Here is a 22,657-nt window from a genome sequence, read left to right as displayed (position 1 = left end):
AAGCGAATGAAGATGCCTTCCCTTCCGTCTCTCTGCTTTCCTAATGTCTTCATCCAATCCATCTTACTCCTTTCCATGGCAAGCTCATGTAGGGTTTCACCGTTGTCAATGGCTACCTCCCATCCCCTCATTGGAAATACGTCCCTGATGCTCTGTCACAGCATAGGCTAACCATCTGTCGGTTCTCAATCAGGCCGGAATAGAATCCAGTGATTCTTTTGCGTCTGTCACTAACGCCCGCCCTCAGGAGTTTGAAGCACGTCACAGTCATTCAATCATTGAATCCTACTCAGAATACCACAGACAAGGTTAGACCTTCCGAATTCTCTTGAATGCCGCCATCAGTCTTGCCTATACCACGAAGACTCTGATCTCACGGAATGGCTGGCTCGTTTGTCAAGCGAGCACTCGGTTGTCAGGCGATCAACCATGCATCATGCAATCAGAAATCCAAGAGATATTCACTAAGCCTCGAATGCTTGTAGAACAAGAATGGTTGTCAGTCACCTTGTTCATAGGTGAGAATGATGATGAGTGTCACGGATCATCACATTCATCAAGTTGAAGAACAAGTGATATCTTGGACAAAGAACAAGCGGAATTGAATAGAAGAACAATAGTAATTGCATTAATACTCGAGGTACAGCAGAGCTCCACACCTTAATCTATGGTGTGTAGAAACTCCACCGTTGAAAATACATAAGAACAAGGTCTAGGCATGGCCGAATGGCCAGCCTCCCAAATGATCTAAGATAGCATAAAATTAGAAGATAGCTACCCAGATTTTCCAATACAATAGTAAAAGGTCCTACTTATAGAAAACTAGTAGCCTAAGGTGTACAAAGATGAGTAAATGACATAAAAATCCACTTCCGGGCCCACTTGGTGTGTGCTTGGGCTGAGCAATGAAGCATTTTCGTGTAGAGACTTGTCTTGGAGTTAAACGCCAGCTTTTATGCCAGTTTGGGCGTTTAACTCCCATTTAGGTGCCAGTTCCGGCGTTTAACGCTGGAATTTCTTGAGGTGACTTTGAACGCCGGTTTGGGCCATCAAATCTTGGGCAAAGTATGGACTATCATATATTGCTGGAAAGCCCAGGATGTCTACTTTCCAACGCCGTTGAGAGCGCGCCAATTGGCTTCTGTAGCTCCAGAAAATCCACTTCGAGTGCAGGGAGGTCAGAATCCCAACAGCATCTGCAGTCCTTTTGAGTCTCTGGATCAGATTTTGCTCAGATCCCTCAATTTCAGCCAGAAAATACCTGAAATCACAGAAAAACACACAAACTCATAGTAAAGTCCAGAAAAGTGAATTTTAATTAAAAACTAATAAAAATATACTAAAAACTAACTAGATCATACTAAAAACAATGCCAAAAAGCATACAAATTATCCGCTCATCACAACACCAAACTTAAATTGTTGCTTGTCCCCAAGCAACTGAAGATCAAATAAGATAAAAAGAAGAGAATATGCAATGAACTCCAAAAACATCTATGAAGATCAGTATTAATTAGATGAGCGGGGCTTTTAGCTTTTTGCCTCTGAATAGTTTTGGCATCTCACTTTATCCTTTGGAACTCAGAATGATTGGTCTCTTTAGGAACTCAGAATCCAGATAGTGTTATTGATTCTCCTAGTTAAGTATGATGATTCTTGAACACAGCTACTTATTGAGTCTTGGCCGTGGCCCAAAGCACTCTGTCTTCCAGTATTACCACCGGATACATACATGCCACAGACACATAATTGGGTGAACCTTTTCAGATTGTGACTCAGCTTTGCTAAAGTCCCCAATTAGAGGTGTCCAGGGTTCTTAAGCACACTCTTATTGCCTTGGATCACAACTTTATTTCTTTCTTTTTCTTTCTTTTTCTATATATTTTGTTTTTCGGTTTTTTTTTTTTTTTTTGCTTCTCTTTTTTTTTTTTTTTGTATTCACTGCTTTTTCTTGCTTCAAGAATCATTTTTATGATTTTTCAGATCCTCAGTAACATGTCTCCTTTTTCATCATTCTTTCAAGAGCCAACATTCATGAACCACAAACTCAAAAGATATATGCATGTTCAAGCATACATTCAGAGAACAAAAGTGTTGCCACCACATCAAAATAATTAAACTGTTATAAAATTCAAAATTCATGCAATTCTTTTCCTTTTCAATTAAGCACGTTTTTATTTAAGAAAGGATAGATTCATAGACATTCATAAGGCATAACACTAAGACATTCATAAAGAACAAGGAAATCGAAAAACGGGTCCACCTTAGTGATGGCGGCTCTTCCTTCCTCTTGAAGGTCCTATGGAGTGCTTGAGCTCCTCATGTCTCTTCCTTGCCTTTTTTGCTCCTCTCTCATGATTCTTTGATCTTCTCTTATTTCATGGAGGAGGATGGAGTGTTCTTGGTGCTCCACCCTTAGTTGTCCCATGTTGGAACTCAATTCTCCTAGGGAGGTGTTTAGTTGCTCCCAATAGTTTGTGGAGGAAAGTGCATCCCTTGAGGCATCTCAGGGATCTCATGATGAGAGGGGTCTCTTGTGTGCTCCATCCTTTCTTGGTGATGGGCTTATCCTCATCAATGGTGATGTCTCCCTCTATGTCAACTCCAACTGAATAACAGAGGTGACAAATGAGGTGAGAAAAGGCAAAACCTTGCTAAGGTAGAGGACTTATCCGCCACCTTGTAGAGTTCTTGGGCTATGACCTTATGAACTTCCACTTCTTCTCCAATCATGATGCTATGGATCATGATGGCCCGGTCTAAAGTAACTTCGGACCGGTTGCTAGTGGGAATGATTGACTGTTGGATAAACTCCAACCATCCTCTAGCCACGGGTTTAGGGTCATGCCTTCTCAATTGAACCGACTTGCCTCTTGAATCTCTCTTCCATTGTGCGCCCTCTTCACATATGATTGTGAGGACTTGGTCCAACCTTTGATCAAAGTTGACCCTTCTTGTGTAAGGATGTTCATCTCCTTGCATTATAGGCAAGTTGAACGCCACCCTCACACTTTCCGGACTAAAATCCAAGTATTTCCCCCGAACCATAGTGAAATAATTCTTTGGATCCGGGTTCACACTTTGATCATGGTTCTTGGTGATCCATGCATTGGCATAGAACTCTTGAACCATCAAGATTCCGACTTGTGAATGGGGTTGGTAAGCACTTCCCAACCTCTTCTTCGGATCTCATGGCGGATCTCCGGATATTCACCCTTTTTGAGTGAAAAGGGGACCTCGGGGATCACCTTCTTCAAGGCCACAACTTCATAGAAGTGGTCTTGATGCACCCTTGAGATGAATCTATCCCATCCCATGACTCGGAGGTGGAAGCTTTTGCCTTCCCTTTCCTCTTTCTAGAGGTTTCTCCGGCCTTGGATGCCATAAATGGTTATGGAAAACGAAAAAAAAAGCAACGTGAAAATGAAGGAGTGAAGAAGGGTTTTTATAGGAGAGAGGGAAGATGGTGTTCGGCCATTATGGGCGGGTTTGGGAGGGGAAAGTGTTTGAATTTGAAGGGTGAGGTTGGTGGGGTTTTATGAAGGATGGATGTGAGTGGTGAAGAGAAAGATGGGATTTGATAGGTGAAGGGTTTTTGGGGAAGAGGTGTTGAGGTGATTGGTGAATGGGGGAGAAGAGAGAGAGTGGTGGTGGGGTCCTGTGGGTCCACAGATCCTGTGGTGTCAAGGAAAAGTCATCTCTGCACCAAATGGCATCAAAATTCACGTTTTGAGCCATTGCTGGCGTTAAACGCCGGGCTGATGCCCATTCCTGGCGTTTAACGCTAGGTTCTTGCCCTTTTCTGGCGTTTAACGCCAGTCTGGTGCCCCTTTCTGGCGTTAAACGCCCAGAATGGTGCCAGACTGGGTGTTAAACGCCCAACTGCTAGGCTTACTGGCGTTTGAACGCCAGCAGCATCTTCCTCCAGGGTGTGCTGTTTTTCTTCCTGTTTTTCATTCTGTTTTTGCTTTTTCAATTAATTTTGTGACTTCTTATGATCATCAACCTACAAAATAAAATAAAACAACAAAAGAGAATATGTAAAATATATATGGGTTGCCTCCCAACAAGCGCTTCTTTAATGTCAGTAGCTTGACAGAGGGCTCTCATGGAGCCTCACAGATACTCAGAGCAATGTTGGGACCTCCCAACACCAAACTTAGAGGTTGAATGTGGGGGTTCAACACCAAACTTAGAGTTTGGTTGTGGCCTCCCAACACCAAACTTAGAGTTTGAATGTGGGGGCTCTTCTTGACTCTTTGAGAGAAGCTCTTCATGCTTCATCTCTATGGTGACAGAGGGGTATCCTTGAGCCTTAAACACAAAGGATTCTCCATTCACTTGAATGATCAGTTCACCTCCATCAACATCAATTACCTTTGCTGTGGCTAGGAAGGGTCTGCCAAGGATGATGGTTTCATCTATGCACTTCCCAGTCTCTAGGACTATGAAATCAGTAGGGATGTAATGGTCTTCAATCTTAACCAAAACATTCTCTACAAGTCCATAAGCTTGTTTTCTTGAGTTGTCTGCCAACTCTAGTGAGATTTTTGCAGCTTGTACCTCAAAGATCCCTAGCTTCTCCATTACTGAGAGAGGCAGAGTTTACACTTGACCCTAAGTCACACAAAGCCTTCTTGAAGGTCATGGTGCCTATGGTACAAGGTATGGAAAATTTCCCAGGATCTTGTCTCTTTTGAGGTAATTTCTGCCTAGACAAGTCATCAGTTCTTTGGTGAGCAAAGGAGGTTCATTCTCCCAAGTCTCATTTCCAAATAACTTGTCATTTAGCTTCATGATTGCTCCAAGGTATTTAGCAACTTGCTCTTCAGTGACATACTCATCTCTTCAGAGGAAGAATACTCATCAGAGCTCATGAAAGGCAAAAGTAAGTCCAATGGAATCTCTATGGTCTCATTAGTAAGTCCAATGGAATCTCTATCTCTATGGTCATTTTGAGCCCCAGATTCCCATGGTTCCTCATTGGGGAACTCATTGGAGGCTAGTGCACGCCCATTGAGGTCTTCCTCAGTGGCGTTCACTTTCCTCCCCTTCCTCTCCAAATTCGGCCATATTGATGGCTTTGCACTCTCCTTTTGGATTTTCTTCTGTGTTGCTTGGAAGAGTACTTGGAGGGAGTTCAGTAACTTTCTTGCTCAGCTGTCCACTTGTCCTTCCAAATTCCTAATGGAAGACCTTGTTTCAGTCATGAAACTTTGAGTGGTTTTGATTAGATCAGAGACCATGGTTGCTAAGTCAGAGGGTTTCTGCTTAGAATTCTCTGTCTGTTGCTGAGAAGATGATGGAAAAGGCTTGCCATGCTAACCTGTTTCTTCCACCATTGTTGTTGTTGAAACCTTGTTGAGGTCTCTCTTGATTCTTCCATGAGAGATTTGGTGATTTCTCCATGAGAATAGGTGTTTCCATAGGGTTCTCCTAGGTAATTCACCTCTCCCATTGAAGGGTTCTCAGGATCATAAGCTTCTTCCTCAGATGAAGCATCCTTAGTACTGCTTGGTGCATTTTGCATTCCAGACAGACTTTGAGAAATCAAATTGACTTGTTGAGTCAATATCTTGTTCTGAGCCAGTATGGCATTCAGAGCATCAATCTCAAGAACTCCTTTCTTCTGACTATCCCATTGTTCACGGATTCCTTTCAGAAGTGTACATGAATTGGTTATTTGCAACCATTCAATTAGTTCTTGAGCCTCTGTAGGTCTTCTTCAGATGAAGAGATCCTCCAGCAGAGCTATCCAAAGACATCTTGGATAGTTCAGAGAGACCATCATAGAAATACCTATGATGCTCCATTCAAAAGCATGTCAGATGGACATTTCTGATCATTGTTTGTATCTTTCCCAAGCTTCATAGAGGGATTCTCCATCCTTCTGTCTGAAGGTTTGGACTTCCACTCTAAGCTTACTCCATCTTTGGTGGAAAGAACTTTGCCAAGAAGGCATTCACTAGCTTTTCCCAAGAGTCCAGGCTTTCTTTAGGTTGAGAGTCCAACCATATTCTAGCTCTGTCTCTTACAGCAAAAGGGAATAGCATCACCTATAGACCTCAGGGTCTACCCCATTAGTCTTGACTGTGTCACAGATTTGTAAGAATTCAGCTAAAAACTGATGAGGATCTTCCATTGGAAGTCCATGGAACTTGCAATTCTGTTGCATTAGAGAAACTAATTGAGGCTTAAGCTCAAAGTTGTTTGCTCCAATGGCAGGGATAGAGATGCTTCTCCCATAGAAGTCGGGAGTAGGTGCAGTAAAGTCACCCAGCACCTTCCTTGCATTGTTTGCATTATTGTTGTTTTCGGCTGCCATGTCTTCTTTCTTTGAAGAATTCGGTCAGGTCCTCTAAAGAAGTTGTGCTTTGGCTTCTCTTAGCTTTCTCTTCAAGGTCCTTTCGGGTTCAGGGTCGCTTCACAAGAATGCCTTTGTCTCTGCTCCTGCTCATATGAAAGAGAAGAGAGCAAGAAAATGTGGAATCCTCTATGTCACAGTATAGAGATTCCTTGAGGTGTCAGAGGAAAAGAGAAATAGAAGAAATGAGAAGAAGAATTCGAACTTTAATTAGATAAGGTTCGAATTGTGCATTGAGAAGGAGTGGTACTCCATAAATAGAAGTTGAGAGGGAGGGAAGTATTTTTTTTTCAAAATTAATTAAATATTTTGAAAACTTTTTTGAAAAACACTAATTGATTTTCGAAATAAAGTGGAAAAGAAATCAAGTGATTTTTGAAAAAGATTTTTAAATTAGAAATCAAGAAATTTGATTGAAACTATTTTGAAAAAGATGTGGTTAAGAAGATATGATTGGTTTTAAAAAGATGTGATTGAAAAGATATGATTTGAAAACAATTTTAAAAAGATATGATTTGAAAACAATAAAAAAAAGATTTGATTTTAAAATTAATGACTTGCCTAACAAGAAAGATATGATTCAACATGAACCTTCCTCAACAGAAAGGCAAAAATGTTCAATCAAATCATTAATTGTTGGTAAGTATCTTTGAAAAGGAAAGAAATTAATTTTGAAAACATTTGATTGAAAAGATATGATTTGAAAAAGATTTGATTTTGAAAAACTTTGAAACTTAGAAAAAAATGATTTGAAAACAAAATCTTCCCCCTAGCACCATCCTGGCGTTAAACGCCCAGAATGATATCCATTCTGGCGTTTAACGCCCAAATGCACCCTTTTTGGGCGTTAAACGCCCAACCAGGTACCCTGGCTGGCGTTTAAACGCCAGTCTGCCTTCTTCACTGGGCATTTTTGAATGCCCAGCTTTTTCTGTATAATTCCTCTGCAGTATGTTCTGAATCTTCAATTCTCTGTATTATTGACTTGAAAGACACCAATAAAAAAATATTTTTGGATTTTTAATAATCAAAATGCAACAAGAATCAAATAACAATGCATGCAAGACACCAAACTTAACAGTTTGTATACTATTGACACTATATGAGACACATAAACACTCAAGTCAAAAGAATTCAAAGATCAGAGTAAGAAATCATCAAGAATTACTTGAAAATCCTTAAGACACATGAATGAATGCATGCAATTGACACCAAACTTAAGATGAGACACTAGACTCAAGCAAAAACATCAATATTTTTGGTTTTTATGGTTTTTGTAAATTTTTTTTTTTGTGATTTTCGAAAATTAAGTGGAAAAAGATATCAAAATTCTTAATGAGAATTCCAGGAATCAGTGCAATGCTAGTCTAAGACTCCGGTCCAGGAATTAGACATGGCTTCATAGCCAGCCAAGCTTTCAAAGAAAGCTTCGGTCCAAAACACTAGACATGGCCAAAGGCCAGCCAAACCTTAGCAAATCACTGCTCCAAAAGCAAGATTGATGAAAATCAACAAGCTCTTGTGATGAAAGTTGAAACCTCGGTCCAATGAAATTAGACATGGCTTTACAGCCAGCCAGATTTCAACAATCATCATGAAACTCTAGAATTCATCTTCAAGAATTTCGAAAAAAAATAAATGCCTAATCTAAGCAACAAGATGAACCGTCAGTTGTCCATACACAAGAACAATCCCCGGCAACGCGCCAAAAACTTGGTGCAGGAAATTGTGATCATACTTTTCAAAACATAAACAATCCCTAGTAATGGCTCCAAAGACTTGGTGCTCAATACCATGGCATAAACACAACTTCGCACAACTAACCAGCAAGTGCACTGGGTCGTCCAAGTAATAAACCTTACGCGAGTAGGGTCGATCCCACGGAGATTGGTGGTATGAAGCAAGCTATGGTCACCTTGTAAATCTCAGTCAGGCAGACTCAAATGGGTATAGATGATGAATAAAGTAATAAGATAAAGATAGAGATACTTATGCATATCATTGGTGAGAGCTTCAGATAAGCGAATGAAGATGCCTTCCCTTCGTCTCTCTGCTTTCCTAATGTCTTCATCCAATCCATCTTACTCCTTTCCATGGCAAGCTCATGTAGGGTTTCACCGTTGTCAATGGCTACCTCCCATCCCCTCATTGGAAATACGTCCCTGATGCTCTGTCACAGCATAGGCTAACCATCTGTCGGTTCTCATCAGGCCGGAATAGAATCCAGTGATCTTTTGCGTCTGTCACTAACGCCCCGCCCTCAGGAGTTTGAAGCACGTCACAGTCATTCAATCATTGAATCCTACTCAGAATACCACAGACAAGTTAGACCTTCCGAATTCTCTTGAATGCCGCCATCAGTTCTTGCCTATACCACGAAGACTCTGATCTCACGGAATGGCTGGCTCGTTTGTCAGGCGAGCACCGTTGTCAGGCGATCAACCATGCATCATGCAATCAGAAATCCAAGAGATATTCACTAAGCCTCGAATGCTTGTAGAACAAGAATGGTTGTCAGTCACCTTGTTCATAGGTGAGAATGATGATGAGTGTCATGGATCATCACATTCATCAAGTGAAGAACAAGTGATATCTTGGACAAAGAACAAGCGGAATTGAATAGAAGAACAATAGTAATTGCATTAATACTCGAGGTACAGCAGAGCTCCACACCTTAATCTATGGTGTGTAGAAACTCCACCGTTGAAAATACATAAGAACAAGGTCTAGGCATGGCCGAATGGCCAGCCTCCCAAATGATCTAAGATAGCAAAATTAGAAGATAGCTACCCAGATTTCCAATACAATAGTAAAGGTCCTACTTATAGAAAACTAGTAGCCTAAGGTGTACAAAGATGAGTAAATGACATAAAAATCCACTCCGGACCCACTTGGTGTGTGCTTGGGCTGAGCAATGAAGCATTTTCGTGTAGAGACTTGTCTTGGAGTTAAACGCCAGCTTTTATGCCAGTTTGGGCGTTTAACTCCCATTTAGGTGCCAGTTCCGGCGTTTAACGCTGGAATTTCTTGAGGTGACTTTGAACGCCGGTTTGGGCCATCAAATCTTGGGCAAGTATGGACTATCATATTGCTCAGCCTCAATTTCAGCCAGAAAATATCTGAAATCACAGAAAACACACAAACTCATAGTAAAGTCCAGAAAAGTGAATTTTAATTAAAAACTAATAAAAATATACTAAAAACTAACTAGATCATATTAAAAACATACTAAAAACAATGCCAAAAAGCATACAAATTATCCGCTCATCAATAGTCCATTCGGATTGGTAAAAAGTGAGCAGACTTGGTCAATCTATCCACAATTACCCAGATGGCGTCATTTTTAGATGTGGTTCTTGGCAGTCCTAAGACAAAGTCCATGGTAATTGCCTCCCATTTTCACTGTGGCATTTTTAGAGGCTGAAGAGTTCCTGACGACTTTTGGTGCTCAATGTTAACCTTCTGACACGTGAGACACTTCGAAACAAAGGTAGCTATGTCTTTCTTCATTTTGGGCCACCAGAACATCCGGCTCAAATCCTGGTACATCTTAATAATACCTGGGTGGATAAAAAATATTTCATGATGTTCCTCTCTTAATATTTCCTGTTGCAGATTATCGAATTCTGGCACACATATTTTACCCTTGAATCACCGTAGTCCTTCTGCATCTCGTCTTACTTTTCTATGTTGGTCCTTGTCGACACATGACAAAATTCTGGTCATCTCTGACTCTTGAGCTTGCACTCATCGAATTGCTATCTTAAAGTCATGAGTTAACTGCATCTGTGCCAAACACGTTCCCCGAAAATTAAAGTCTCTTTTGGTCCAAGCTTGAGTCCCTCAAAGGCCATCCTCGATTCTTCTTCCTTAATTTTCATCCAGGAGAGACTTGCATTCCTCCTGCTAAGGGCGTCTGCAACCACATTTGCCTTCCTGGGATGATAGTTTAGTTTAAAGTCGTAGTCCTTTAAGAATTCCATCCATCTCCTTTGCCTCATGTTGAGTTTCTTTTGGTAAAAAATGTACTTCAAGCTCTTGTGGTCGGAGAAAACCTCAAACTTGACTCCATACAAGTGGTGCCTCTAGATCTTGAGAGCAAATACTACAACTGCCAATTCTAGGTCGTGAGTTGGATAGTTTCGCTCATGAGGTTTGAGCTGTCTTGACGCATAGGCTACCACGTACCTATTTTGCATCAGTACACATCCTAAGCCTTCAAGCGAAGCATCGCAAAAAATCTTAAACGGTCCTTCGAAATCTGGCAGAATTAACACCGATGTTGTCGTCAACCTTTCCTTAAGGGTCTTGAAACGTTCTTCACACTCATTCCTCCAAACAAAAGGTTCCTCCTTCCTAGTGAGTTGAGTTAGTGGTAAAACCAATTGTGAAAATTCTTTAATGAACCTTCGGTAAAATCCAGATAGTCTGAGAAAATTTCAAATCTCGGTGACTGTCTTAGGTTGCTCCCACTCTAAAACTGCTTTTATCTTAGCAGGATCCACTCTTATACCTCTATTTGATACTACATGTCCCAAAAACTTGACTTCTTTTGCCCAAAACTCACACTTAGAGAGTTTGGCATACAGTCTCTTTTCCTTTAGAATTTGTAATACCATTCTTAAGTGTTCCTCGTGCTCTTTCTCTGTCCTTGAGTAAATCAGAATATCATCAATGAATACTACTACAAACTTGTCCAGGTACATGTGGAAGATTCTGTTCATGTATTCCATAATACGGCAGAAGCATTCGTCAGTCCAAAAGACATAACGATATACTCATAGTGACCATATCTAGTTCTAAAAGCAGTCTTTGGTATATCTGATTCTCTGACTCGGATATGATGGTATCCCAACCTTAAATCAATCTTGGAGAAAATCGAAGCTCCTCGCAACTGGTCAATCAAATCATCGATTCTTAGAAGAGGGTACTTATTCTTGATAGTGATCTTATTCAGCTACCGATAGTCAATGCACAACCTCATATTACCATCCTTCTTCTTTACTAGTAGTACTGGTGCTCCCCATGGTGACGCACTCGGTCGGATAAATTTCTTTTCCATTAATTCTTCTAGTTGTGACTTTAATTCTTTGAGTTCTAGAGGTGACATTCTGTAAGGTGCAATCGAGATTGATCCTACTCCTAATACCGGTTCAATGGTAAACTCTATCTCACGTTGTGGAGAAAACTCGAGAATATCGTCTGGAAAAATTTTAGGAAACTTTTTTACTATCAGAATTTGTTCCATATTCTGTTCATTTTCAATCGAGCTAGCCGCTAAGAGAAAAAAAACCTCCACAGTCTCTCCCACTAAGGTTTACTATTACTGAGTTTAGATAGTAACTATGGGAAGTAACATGCATACTAATAGATGAAATTAAAGTTGTTTTCTTAAAGCAATCAAGAAGGACATGATGCACAAACAACCAATCTAGTCCTAGGATGATATCCATACCACGCAAAGGCAAATAAATCAGGTTATGTGTAAATGATTTCTCTTTAATGATGAAGGGCACACATCTACAAACCAAGCTGGTCACAGCATTTTGTGTGGTGGGTGTGTGAAAAATTAGATCATATTCAAGTTGAGAGGTTCCTAGTTCTAGCATGCGTGCACATTCTATGGATATAAAAGAATAAGATGCGCCGGAATTGTACAGTACAGTTAGGGTCTTTCTGTTAACAGAGCACTCACCTTGGATGAAGGAATCTGACACAGAAGCATCTTCAGCGGTCATTGCAAAAACCCTTCCCCCTGTTGTTGAGGTCGAGGGGGGACATGGTCCATTTTACTTAACGCGACAATCTTTTGCTATGTGCCTTGGCCTACCACAATTATAACAAACACCCGTTCCAAGCTGGCATGGCCTGCTTCCATGGTCCTTCCCACACTTAGTACAAGTGGGACTTGCCTGATCTTGCTGTGGATGCCTCCCCAAGTCCTGTCTTTGATTATGGTTTCTCGGGTAGAATCAAGAGTTAGAGTTTCTGCTGGGTGGATCTCAGCGCTGTAGCTGACCATTTCTTTTAAAATTCCTTCCCTGTGGTGCTAGATTTCAGTTAAAATTCCTAGAGGAAAAATCCCGACGGTTAACTCGGGCCACTGCCAACTTCTTGGTGCATTCCTCAGCCAACTGACTCTTATTTACTAGCTCTACAAAGTTTCTAATCTCCATCAATCCCATGGAAGCCATCAGTTTCTTCCTAAGACCTCCTTCATACTTGATACACTTCCACTCTTCATATTTAGCAAGATTTTCCCGACACACCTTCAAAAATCGACACAAGTCTTCAAACTTCTGGGTGTACTCAACCACCGTCATGCTTTCCTGCCTTAACTATAGCAATTCCAACTCATTGGCGGTACGGGTGGACGGAGGGAAATACTTCTTATAGAACTCAGTACGAAAGTCAGCTCAAGTGATCTCAATGCCTCCTTGCCTCAACAACTAGCTCACTCCCTGCCACTAATATTGTGCATCCCCTTTCAACATGTAAGTGGCGAACTCTACTTGTTGTCCTTCAGGGACATGTTGCACCTACAGAGCCCGCTCCATAGCGCGTAACCAATCATCTGTCCCAGTCGGGTTGGTGGTTTCAGAGAAATTGGGCGGATTAACTTTAAAGAAAGATGCCAAAGTCATCAACCTTTCCCCCTCGGGTACACTATTTTCTGATCCATTTCTACTATCGTGGCCATTCCCATTACCGTTCCCCTGCTGTTGTTCCATTCTTTCTACCGCTCTGTTAGTTATAGTGACAGAATTGCGCACAGCTGCAGCCATTGCCTTCATAGATTCTAGCAAGGCAGCCAGGTCAAATGCTGGATTAGAACTTGGACTTGCTTGACGAGGGCTACGCCTGTTTGCAGAGGTCCTGTTAACACCAAACGATCAATATTAAGGTGATCAGTCTTAACATATCCAATTTAAGTGCTAACATTTCCAAAATATATGCTTACAAACAATCATGCAATTACATCATCAGAGATATCCTAGTGGCATGATAAAAAAAATAGAGTATGCAGTGAAGCATAGTCAATCCATTCCCAGGCTCTCCTAAGGATGAACTATTCTGATATCAAATTGTAATGATCCAACTTCTAGCCTGTCATGACCAAGGCTAGCAGCCAGGCGCTACTATTTAGCTGACTTTAGATACTTTAGATCATATATTAAGTATATACATATGAGCCTGTAGCGCTAGTCGAGAATCGTGTATCTAGTCGCGCATATTGGAATAATTATAAATTAAGCAGGTAATATAAGAAATGGAAAAAGCATAGCATAGCATACTCATATCATATATGAAACACCCACAGGCTTAATTCATCACAAAATCCAAGTTCATACTTGATTACATACTTCATCTTTAATACTTACAGGCACCGACTCACAAGAGTCACCTTAGACTGGGACCCGATCTACATTATTAAATAAATAAAAAGAGCTAGCCCTCTAAAGAGACTATTCAAGAGTGAGGGTAAGGACCACTATTATTAAGACTACTACCATTACTAGTACTACTGCTACTGTTGCTGATACTGGATCTCCAAAAATTGCTGTCATAATATGCTGAAGCGAGGAAATCACTCTGACACGCCATTGATATTACTGCTGCTCGCATCCTCTGTGGAGTCCTCTTCCCTGGTCTCAAAAGAGCTAGAGTACAAATCAGCCATCATCTGGTCAATCCACGCCTCTGTGCTAAACTCGGTTGAAGGTGTAGAACCAGAGCTTTCAGGAACCCCTGGCCTGTCGAATCCTGGCTCGGCTACAGGGGATGGTGGTGGAACGTCGGGCATAGGTACGTCAGGAACTACTTGATCCTCTTTAGGGTTGAACCATGGTGGATACTCGAGTATATTAATGATCAGAGACTCCGGCATTGGCTCTGCCATGTTCAGAGGGTAAGACAAAAAAGGATACTGGCCTCAGTCGAGATGAAGCTCGGATAGCAGTGTATCATAAGGCATGTCAATGTAAAACTCCTAGCTAAACAGAGGGTGAGAGAAAGGACGGTCGGAAAGATAGTAGCTGCGTGTATGCAGGCTACCCAAAAATACCGCACTCTCCGTAGCGGGGTTCACGTATCTGCCATACGCTGGGTACTCAAAGAAGATCACGTTGTTCCCTATCTGCAGATATGGGAAAAAGGGGGTGAGAACCTAAGGTTCCTAGTAGGGTACTATACGAAAAACCAAAAGGGGTTCGCAACCTAAGTCTAATTGTTTATAAGGTCACAACAGTAATCAATCATACAAACAGATGCAATCACAAGTATATAATAGTATAACAGTCACATATACAAGAAAGCAGACACAAGCAAGGAAATGCAGTAACCAAGTATGATGCATGTCTGGTCCTACGCAGGTCAACAGCTCATGTGTCGGTTGGCTACTCGCAGCCCGACGTTACCCAGCCCAAGTCCGGATATGGCTACTCCACTGGGCCAGTCGTGCACCGGTGCCCGAAACACAATCACGGCAATAATAAAGAATGGCCCAAAAATACAAGGTGCTCCCAGTGAATAGCAGTCCATATGGTGAGTGTCCCCACGTTCATATAGTCTCTGGCTAGGCGGATGGAAGTCCGCTCTGCCAGGTACTTCTTAGCACCTTGAGGTTTACAGTTTATTCTTCCGCGGCACATCTCAACAAAATTTATTTCTAAGGGACTTCTCCTCCCTTTGTTTATAAAAACTTGTGTCCGACTCTTTCTTAAAATGTCTCAGCCTTGTCACGTTTTACCATTTTGTTATTTTTATTTAACTTTTCTTTTTACCGTTTTCATTAGGTTTTTAATAACACTTTCACCTATAATGTTATTATTTTATCATTGTATCTTCACATTTTTCCTAATATACCTTTTTTCCTTGATTAAGTAAATTATTCATTTTTAATTTTACTGTATGCCTAATATTTCTAATATGCTCCTAAGTACTCTAGTTTTATCGTTTAACCTTATTTAGCATCAAAATTTCACCGGATTAATCTTAATAGTTTCCTATGATTAAAATTATTCCTAACATTTTTAATAAATGCCAATTTTCACCATAAGGGATCTAAAATCAAATTTACTCTTTATTAATTTATTTACTTATTTTAGTTACCGCTTTTTACCATTTTACTTCTAACCTTTACTATAACTTTTATTTAGACCCGAAACTTTTTTATAATTATAATATTGACCCAAATAATTTATATATTTACTATTTTACCCCTAATGATACTAAATTCAGAATTTTACTTATCTTTCGTTTAAATTACATTTTTAACTCTCTTTTAACCTAAAAATGACCATAATACCTATTTTACCTTTCCACCTTTGTTCCCATGGATTAAAAATATTTTTATAACTACTTTTTAATCTTTTTTATCATAATTTTCGTATTCTTAGTGACTGAAAATTTCATAGGTATAGTTTTTATATTTTTCTTCACTTTTTGTGACGTTTAAAGCTTGAAACTTAAACCCCAAGCGCTTCTATGCTTCCAGCTATTTTCACACAAAATTCAGAGGCAATACAACAATATATTACACATATTTAGCAAGCCAAAACAGTGGTAACTCACAAAATTTTCAAAAATTCAAAATAAGCATAAATTCACCACAAAGTGGCTCATATAAGTATCGAAAACAAGCACAAATATACTCTAACTAATCTTAACCCTTATCTCTTATGTAATTCAGTTATTAAACCTTTCTCACACTGGAAAACATGCATAAAGGGCAGAAATATAGTTGGTGGTTGTGAGTTTTGTTTTTGGGCCTAAAGTGTCGCAAAACGTCGAAATTCAACCACTGTGAGCTCGAAACTCCTTAACTCTTTAGGCGTGCTCCATGGGTGCTTTAAGAGAAGTTTTCTATACATGGAGGAGAGTAAGGATTCATCATGGCTACTGTTTTTTTTTTTAAGAAAAAGAAAGGAGAAAGAACAAGAGTTTACCTAGCCAAAATTCAATATAAACGCAAAGATTGGCGAAAACGAGCAAGTGTTTGTGCTTGTATGGTTTGAGTCCTTGAAGAACACTTGAAGAATAGTGTATGAATGGTGAGATAAGGAACTGAAAATGCAGGTAATATGTGCAGAATTTTTTTTGTTTCTTCTCTCTCACTCACGGTTCTTATCTCTTTCTTTATGGCAAATTATTGAATTTTTTTTTGGTAATTATTTTAAATAAAATTTGAAGTCTAACCTAATTAAATGTGTTAAAAGAGGGATGAAAAAATTAGAGAGAAATGGACTGATAGAGAGAGAGAAGGGACGTGATTTCGAGGAAACACAGTCAGCATCATAATGACATGTTTATCTGCAGTTAACCGCGATTAATTACTCGTGGTTAAAAACACAAGAGAGAGGGGTGAGAGGCTGAGATAATCTTGGCTACCTATTTTTGCCCTTACGTGTTATCATGCGACTTAAATTGGCCCTTAAATTTTATTAAACGACTCAATTTAATTCTTAAAAATTAAAGGTCATAAATGAAATTAGTCTTTGTATTAATATTTTTATTTTTTATAAATTTAAAATTTTCAATATTTTTAAATCTACTAATTTTCTATCTATTTTTCACGCATATTTAAATAAAATCATCGTCACATAATAAAAAAAAACTAGTTTAAAAAATTATGATAGAACAAATTATTTTTTACAAAAATAACAACATAACATATATATTAAAAATATTGAAATATCCTTTCTTTATATAATTATTCTCTTTTTATGTATGTCAAACTAGACCATTCTCATGGTTCATATATAAAACTATTGAATAGTCATTCTATGAGTGATATGTTTTCAATTAAATTTAATTCAAAAATACAAATTAGATGTAACTAAACTGAAAATATTTAATCTAATAATGGTGAAGAAGAAAGACTTAACGTTTATTTGTTTATTTTCTTATCAAATAGACCATTGATCATTTTCAAATTCCAAATGATAAATAAGGTTTAATTATGAATGCAATTAAGTATGGGCGGGGGCTTGATTTTATGATGAATTTAAAAATATCAAAAATAGAAAAAGAGTACAAATTTATTAGTGTCTAAATAAAAGATAAATTTAATCCCTTTTAATTATTTTTATAATTTATTTTTCAATTGATAACTGTAGAATATAAATTTAATTCTTTTTAAAATAAAAAACACAGTCAAGGTAGCTTCTTAACGTTTTTGGGTTGGATAGATAATCCGAATTGTGAGTTAGTGAGATGCTTTGGGTTATATGAATCAAAACCCAGCACATTAGTCACATTCACCTAAACCAAGTTAGGTTCGTGGCGGATTAGTGTTATATACAAGGTTCTGAAAACCGGACCGGACCGGCCGGTCGAACCGGTCCAACCGGGAACCGGCGATGTATACAATTCAGTCCGATGCTAATAACCGCTCATTTGTAAATCGGTATAAAACTGCTGAACCGGTTGAAAACCGGCCGGTTGAACCAAACTGGTAACCGGCCAGTTCTTGTTAAACGGTGCCGTTTTCTTTTTTTTTTTTAAAAGACACCCCATGGTTCAGCTTCACTCACTAACCGTCTCACCCCCTTCCCCCAATACAACCCCCCCCTTTTTGTGAATCACTGTGATCCTCTTAACTCTGAAGCAAACCCAAACCCTAGGTTCTCCCTGCAACGGATCTGCCGCAGTGCCGCCGCCGCCCGTGCTGTCGGCACCTCCGCGGCTTCCTCCTTCCAGCTGTGCCGAGCCCAGGCCCTCTCTTGTAGCTCGGTGTCTTCCTTCCCCCTGTTCCCGTCCTCTGTGGCTTCTCTGTTCGAGGCTTGGAGTAGCTCGCCGCCGTGTTGCCGCTCGTCGCCGTCTCTCCGGTCGTCGTCCGTGTCTCAGTCGAAGGTTAGTGGCATTGCTTTCACTTCTTTTGTTCTTCTCTTCCTTTTATGCTCTGTTTGCTGATTTTTAATGTGAAATTGTTAAATTGCTAATTTTTGCTGATTTTGTGATGCTGCTCTTTTTTAATTCTGGAAATTTTTGTTAAAATTTTCTTGCTGCTGCTAAAAATGGAAATCAAATCATTATTGGAATTTTTGTTTAGGGATTAGGGATTACTTGTTGCGATTTTGTAATATTTGTTGAAATTTCAGGTTTTGTGTGATTAGGGATTATTTGATGCTGATGAAATTTCAAGTTTAGTGTAATTAGGGATTACTTGTTGCTGTTTTGTAATGTTTGTTGCTGAATGCTAAAAATGAAAATCAAATCAAATGCTGTTTTATATTTTCAAATGGCTGTTGTTAACTTTTGTGCAGAAAGATGTTGGTCGTTCCAAGTTTTCAAAGTCCCTTTCTGTACCTGGGAGAAATTTTGTTATTGTAAGATCCATCTCCTTTTCTACCCGTAGTAAACAGGATCAGCAAGATACAAATGATGATATATTCCCTCTAAGGCCTCACTAAAGTCATATATATTTTAGGCAACTACTCAAATAAAACAAAGTACACTTTTAACATAAGAATCTTTATGTACTTCCAGTTTCGTAGTCCTACTTTCTGTTTTTAAATTCACAGTGAAGAAATCTAATCCATTTTCCAAGCTTTACATTTCAAGCAAAAAATGGGTTGTGTTTATTATTCCACCTAGTGTTGTGGTTCCCCGTTCCTGTCATCATTCTTTTATGGGTTAGAAATTATGAATTATCTCAATTAGTTGCTAGTGTTTGAAAATATTGTATGTTGATAATAGACAAAATGACAGCCACTTTTATGAGTACGAGTATATTACACTGCTGGGATATTTTACTTAGTTCCTGAGTGGTTGTCTTGTTAGTAACATTTTAGTTAGAGTGCCATTTTATTAGCTTATTGTCACTTTAAATCTTCTACAAAATAGTTTAACACACTAAAACAAGTTTTTCATGTTGGTATTTAATATTTAAATATTTTTTTACTATTTAACTTTTGAATTTGTAGTTTGATAAGATCATATGGATTTAGTTGATAATATTTCATGTAGTATTTTAAATTTGGAAGATATTTTAAGTTTTATATTTGACTATAATTATATTTTAGGATGTTTATTTATAATTTATTTATTATTCTATTCTAAAACGGTTTTTTCGGTTGAACCACCGGTTGGACTGATTAGACCAATAAACCAATAAACCAGTGACTAGAACGGTTTGATGACCGATCCGATTTTTTGAACCTTAGTTATATAAAACCTTAATAAGCGCCTTCATTCTTAATTAATCAAAACAAAAAAAAAATACTAATAAATGGCTGCTAATTTGATAATCCTATGCTAATATGTAATGGGTTATCCATACGTTTGACCCTCTACCGCTGATCATTGTTGACGTATATATATTTGATCCAATTTAATTTTGTTTATTTCGATTTTTTTTTATTTTAGTGATGAGAAAAACCAAATAAAATATGGAGTTTGAAAGCGCAAATAAAATACCACATTGATGAGATCTGATTTTTTTTTTCTGTTATAAAATGAAAAACACTTTCATTTCTATAACAAATTAAAATATTTTTATCTTTTAAAATATTCTTTTTTTGACATTTCGCAAAATTCGCTTAAATCTTCGGCAAACTTTAACAAATCTTCTAAAGTTCGCATAGATTTTTGATGAGTTGTTCGAAATTTTATAAAATTCGTCTAATAAATATAAGACAAATTTGATATAATTTTTAAAGTTGTCCAGAGTTTCGACGAACTACCCCTAATTCCTAATAAATATTACCGAGTGAAAAGTTTTTACCCAATAAAAAAATGCATTTACCTTTCATTCTACTATTTTTTTTCTGTTGATTTATACTTTTTAAAATGTCTGGAATACCATTGTTTTTCTATTCATTATTATAGAAAAATAGTATATGATCAACATAGATCTGTTGTATTTAGTTCTATTCAACTAACTTTTATTTACATACTAGATGAAGTAAGATGTCTAAAAATGTTGAAGATTTTTATAGTGCACGTCATTGGTCAATAACACATAAAGTAAGTGAAAAAATTTATTATAAATATCCAATGGAAGTAAATATCACCTTCTTTTACAAAATGTAAAATCTTATTATTCATAACATGTATTTAATTATTTTTATTATTTTATGTTTTATAAATGTCACTTTTATTATTATTATTTTGTTATGTTATTATCAATTATAATAAGGTTTTATGTGATTTAGGTATCGATTATGTGATGATGAGGATATACATTTAATAAGGGGTTTACATGGATAAATGTTCATCTCTTAAAATTAATTATTTTTTTTAGTCGATCTGTGCAGAGAAATTTTTTTGGATATTGGTGACGAACTAACGATATTCCGCAAGTGGCTTAAACATGCTAACTGAAAATAGTCAAGAGGGATCAAACTCTAAGGATTTTAATGATATAATATTGCAAGTAGATTTTGAAAGGTCTCGAGAATGATTCGACCAATAAACTTAAGATTGTGCAATAATTTGAAAACCTTTCAAAAAATTAGTATGACAGTTGTTTTCAAAAAATTAGTATGACAATTAAGATGTATAGTATTAGAAGGATTTTAAAATATAATATATTAATTAGAAAATAACCAATTAAAATGTGTTATACAGTAGATTCAATTTAGATCGAATTGTCAATAGAGTATAAACATTTTTTGTCGTCAAAGACAAAAAAAAATGAATATTAATCTTAATACTCTTTAAATAAACCAACATCTAATATTATTCAATATAATATAACCTAAGTTAAATATAACAAAATCTAAACTAACTGTGATCCTTGTCTATTTTATTAATATTTATCTAAATAATCATTTTTATAATATTTAACAATTAATTTACATGATATCTATTTTTTTTTTTTTGGAAATAAAGAAGCTCAACACGAGAGTGGAGCGAATAAATATGAACAACAAAAAAAGATACACCTATTTTAAACACCTAAAAAATTATCCCAATGTCATCTTCAACATTGCCATCAACAACAAAAGTGATCCTAACACCTTCACTCCGTGTAGTTAAGAAGAGTTGTATTGATGATTTCCTCTACACATTTTACTTTATTTTGAAACAACCTCCTATTTTTTTTCAACCAGATGTTTCAAACTACCGCAAAGAAAATTATGAACCATTTTGTACGCTCCTCCTTCCTAGCGGTTACACCTGTCCAGCTTAGGAAGTGTTCCTTCAAAGTACTCGAAAAGGACCATTGTCAGCTACAATCAGATAACCAAGCGCATCACACCTGCCAAGTAAAGTCACAGCCAAGAAACAACTGGTGAATATATTCGACATCCTTATTACACAAAAGACACATATCATCACTCGAATTTATGATCCCGAGGCGACCCAATCTTTCCTTTGTATTCACCCTGCCTATCAAAACAAACCATGTAAATAGCTCCACTCTTGGAGGGACTAGCCCTCTCCAAATAGACTTAGTGAAACTATAACTTGTCACGTTATCTGGAAGCGTTTCTGTCTGCAATACTTGCACAAAAGATTTAGTAGAAAATACACCTTGTCTGTCAAACTTCCAGACCACTCTATCTTCTCTGTCCATGGCTAGTTTAACCAGTCTTAGAGTCTCATGTAGCTGGTTTACAAGTTCTAACTCCCATTGGAAGAGTTCACGCCTCCATTGGAAGTTCTAAATCCACTCTAACCCATCCCAAAAGCCACACACCCCTATGACTGATCCTTTCTGAATTGAAACCGAGAAGAGCCTTAGAAGCCTATCCTTTATAGGGCCACAACTTAGCCAAACATCTTCCCAGAAAAGATTTCTTCTTCCATCACAATCTCCATGGACAAGCTAGTTATCATCTTATCTCTTAGATGTTGCTCCTTTATCTGTAGTTGACATATGTCCTTCCATGGACCCTCTCTTCTAGGTAACGTCTGGATTGATAATAGCACATTAGGAGAGAGATTGTTATAAGAGCACACCACCTTCTTCCACAATGGACACTCCTCCTTCGAAAATTTTCACCACCACTTGAATAGGAGGGTTGTGTTATGAATCATCGCATCTCCGATACCTAGCCCACCCAATTTTTTCGAAGCTTTGACCACTTCCCAACTAACCAAAGCCATGCCATTCCTTCCATCCTCCTTATTCCACAAGAACTTTCTCTGTAATGAAATCATTTTTTTCATAACCGCCTTCGGCATCTTATATAAGCTTAAGTAATATACCGGCAAGCTATTTAGCACTGCTTTGATGAGCACCAATTTTTCGGCTTTGTTTAGTACCTTAGATTTTCACAAGCTGAGTTCTCCTCCACTTTGTCTATGATCGGCCTTCAAGTCTTAACCAACCTCGGGTTAGCTC

At 38.0% G+C, this 22,657-nt stretch overlaps 1 long non-coding RNA gene across 1 annotated transcript; it reads left to right on the top strand.

The window, feature by feature from the left end:
- Nucleotides 1–17,910: 17,910 nt before the first annotated feature.
- Nucleotides 17,911–18,918, top strand: LOC130941829 (uncharacterized). The gene is made up of 2 exons (XR_009070717.1): nt 17,911–18,216; nt 18,630–18,918. It is a non-coding gene; the product is annotated as an uncharacterized LOC130941829 (long non-coding RNA).
- Nucleotides 18,919–22,657: the final 3,739 nt, after the last annotated feature.

The sequence above is a fragment of the Arachis stenosperma genome, chromosome 7 (genome assembly GCF_014773155.1).
Source record: "Arachis stenosperma cultivar V10309 chromosome 7, arast.V10309.gnm1.PFL2, whole genome shotgun sequence".
Lineage (NCBI taxonomy): Eukaryota > Viridiplantae > Streptophyta > Magnoliopsida > Fabales > Fabaceae > Arachis > Arachis stenosperma.
This window is presented reverse-complemented; position numbering and strand designations above follow the sequence as displayed.